Raw genomic sequence first — 3859 nt, forward strand, 5'->3', positions numbered from 1 at the left:
TCATTTGGGGGCTTCCTGTGTAGTCCGAACTATTTAATGGTTTTTGGTGATTCCCCAGATTCTTTCCTAGTGACCTCCAGCCCCCTGAGGAACAATGCCAGGTGAAGGCTGTTGTGGGAGGCCAGAGGGTGGATCAGAAGGTTCCTGGAACTTGGGCTGTCTCCCTTTCCCAGGGCCAGGTGGCATAGGAATTGGGCTTTGCTGATTCTTTCAGGTTAGAAGCCAACACAGAGCTGAGAAAGGAAGGAGGAGGAGGAGAGCTTTTCCTAGAGCAAATAATGACCAGAAGGACCAGAAGTCAGAAAGAGGGGTAGTGGGCACACAAATGCTGCTGCTAAGGTTGTTGGATAATGAACGAGGGGAGAAGAAAGGGTGAGAGGTTAGTGAAGACCAGCCTCCAAGCGATATGGAATAATGTTTCCACTCCCTGACCCAGCTGAATAGGCTGTTTTTCCCCTCTCTCCACTGTAAACACTCCAGCCTTCACCTTCACCGTGTACTGAACCCCAAAGTAGGGCCCTTATCTGCATGCCCCTCCCACCAACCTGTCCCTGTTGCTATGGAAACTATCTGGGGTGAAGTGATCTCTCTCTACTTGCAACCTCCCTGCTTTCAGCACCAATCAATCAACCCCCCCAACCCCATCTCTCAGGGGGACATCCTAGGGGAGAGTGAGAAAGAAGAGAAATTAAACACAGGAAAAAGAACAACAGTAATGAAAAATGAACAAAGAGAGGGGGTGATGTAATTCCAGCTGTTGATCAATTCCTTTTGTCCCTCCAGCCACCACACCCTTCTCGTGCTTAACTCCTAAAGGAGGAAGGGACTCTCTGGTGGGGGTTTTCCAGAGCTGCCAGGCTGGACCCAGGGAAGTTTTTCTGGCCATGGAGGCCTTTGGGAAATTTGCCTTCCAACTGTCCATTCTCTTCCTCTGAAGGAAGGTCACTGGAATGACAAATCAGCCTGGTCATGGGTAATTAGAGACAGGCTAAAACTTACCTGCCAGAGTGAGCAAGGTTATAATGGGGTTGACCACTGGGATTTATTTCCTGTGGAAGATTGTATTTTGCACAAATGGCTAAAACAATGGTTTCTGCCCTACATGCTATTCCAGAACCTTATCTTGCTCCCATACAGAGGTGGAGCCTATATCCTCTCCCCCTTGAGCCTGGGCAAGCCTGTATGGCTGCCTCTACAAATAGAACAGGAGTGAGGTTATGTGAATTTTGAGGGTAGGTTAGAAAAGGCAGTACAGCTTCTGCCTGGTTCTCTCTTGGGACATATTCCTTGGAGCCCAGCCCTCATGTGAGAAAGCCCAGACTACACAGAGAGGTCATGTTGAGATGTTCTTGACGGTAGCCCCCACTTAGGTCCCAGTTAACAGCCAGCATTAATGGCCAGACCTGCAATGTGCAAGTTTTTAAGGTGACTCCAGCATTAGCCACCTCATGACTGAGACCACAGCTAGAATTGCCTAGCTGAGCCCAACCAATCCTCAGAACCAATAGAAAGAATAACAATAATTTTTGCGGTTTTATGCCAGTTAAATTGGGGCAGCTTGTTTTACAACAGTAGAAAACTAGAACGAAGTTGGAAATTAGAAATGAGAAGTCTGACCCTGGCCGGTGTGACTTAGTGGGTTGGAACATCATCCCATAACTGAAAGGTCACCACCAGCTTGATTCCTGATCAGGGCACATGACTAAGATGCAAGTTCTATCCCCAGTCAGGTTGTGTGCGGGAAGCAAGCCATCAATATTTCTCTCACATTGATGTTCTCTCTCTCTCTCTCCTCTCTCTCTCTCTCTCTCTCTCTCCCCCCACCCCCAAACTGTGTCTCAAATGAGAATAAAATAAAAAAGAAATGAGAAGTCTGGTTTCTATAGGAAGATTTGTAATAAGCTCACGTCAGCATCTCAACTTAACGGTGTCTGAAAACAGTTTAATTGTTTCACATGACCTGGTTGATGGTTGGTTTTGCTCCTGGTATACAGAGCCATTATTAGTCACTGCTCTGATTATGAATGCTGTGAGGGTTCTAGGTGAAAATTGTGATCTAGATGATGATGTTGTGCTCCAAAAGAAACAGCTGTCTCATTTTCACTGGGCACTTGTCTAAGCAGTTTGCCCATGGATGTCAGTCTTAACCACACTAGCCGATAGCCTGCAGGTTGTCTATTCTTCATCAGTTGTTAAACCAATGGACTATCTTCATGTTCTCTCAACATGTCATTTTGTTTGTGAAGTACTGTCCAATTTTTAATCCTAAATGGGCACCAGCTCTCTAGTTGATAGTTATCACCTTTCTTTCTGCTCACAAACATCTTGAAAATTGTATACATCAGTCGTTCTCAAACTTTAGCTTGTATTAGAATCACCCGGAGGGCTTCTTAAAAACCAGACCCCCAGACTGCACCCTAAGAATTTCAGATTCAGTAGGTCTCAGATAAGGCTCCAGAATTTTGTTTTCTAACGAGCTCCCAGATGCTGCTCATGCTGCTGGTCTGTGGACCAGGCCTTTGGTAGCACTATTGTATGTTACCTCCATTTCTCCTGTTTCCCCTTCATCCTAGTACAATGTGATTTTTCCCCTTCACCATGGTTGTGTAATGGTCAAATCTCATTGCTTTTGCTCTTCCTTACCCTCCTTTGACATCTAGGCATCATTAAATGCCATTGACCACTTTTTCCTTCTTGCAACATCTTCCTCCCTTGCTTCCTGCTACACATCTCTTCTAGTTCTGAACCTATCTTATTGCTTTTCCTTCATCTCTTTCTCTTGCTCACCTATCAAGGATTGACATGCTCTTGTGTTCTCTTCTTGATCTGTTTTCAGTCTCTACCCTTTCTTTCTGGCTCCTACTGCCATCTTCCATCTGCACACCAGTACCTTCTAAATGTATAACTCTAACTGCAGCCTCTCTTCTGAGCATCTCCAGCTGGGGATCCTGTAGACAGTAAAGTGTCCCAAAGCATCCTCCCATCTTCTTTGGTAAACCTGCTTTACATCCTCAATCCTCTGAAAGCCAAATGGTCATCAGATCCTAGCCATAAATGTTTCTTTAATCCCCTCTCTCCTCTCTGTTCTCCCCTTCCCCATCCCCCTGACTTGTTCAGGTCCCTAGTAGCTCCTGCCTGGACCATTACCATGGTTTCCCAAGTGCTTTCTTTGCTGCTAACCTATTTCCCTGCCATTCCATTCGTTTACACCTTTACAAGTTAGATTTCTTACATAGGGATCAGATCTCTCAATTCCCTGATTAGAACAGTGGAGTGACTCTCCATAAGCATGGCAGACATGGCCAGTTCTCTATCTTTTAATCTTTTGGCTATTTGTCTGGACATTGTCTTCCAGTATGCCTTCACTCTTGACAGCCAGTGTCTCTTTATTGAGGGACTGCCCACCAGGATGCCAGAGCCATTTAATTGTACTTATGGGGGCAGGCCTGAACCAGTGACTGATGGGTAGACATTATAAGTTCTTCAGCCCTCTTGGTCCAATCTGAACCTCTCTGGCTGTGGAGTTCCCCTACAGGATGGGGCTAAAGCTGCACTTAGAGGGACTTTGCTTAGCATGGCCCCTTGGTTTTGCTTCTCATCATTCCCTACTCCCTTTCTAGCTCTTTCTGGTCACATCTAATAAATTATTTAAACAAGAATGCTTGTCTCTGAGTCTGCTTCTGGGAACCCAGACATAGACAAGTACTTGGAGAATAAAATGAAAACTGCTAAATCTGGAAATCAAAGCCCTTCAAAGTGTGGTTCTAACAATGTTTCTGGATTCATCCTTCCCAAGTTCCATCTGACATTCAGCCACATCAAGGGCTTGCATTCCCAGAAAAAACAACAACAACAACAA

The sequence above is a fragment of the Pteronotus mesoamericanus genome, unplaced genomic scaffold, assembly GCF_021234165.1.
Source record: "Pteronotus mesoamericanus isolate MK-2021 breed Mesoamerican mustached bat unplaced genomic scaffold, CSHL_Meso_final contig_173, whole genome shotgun sequence".
NCBI lineage: Eukaryota > Metazoa > Chordata > Mammalia > Chiroptera > Mormoopidae > Pteronotus > Pteronotus mesoamericanus.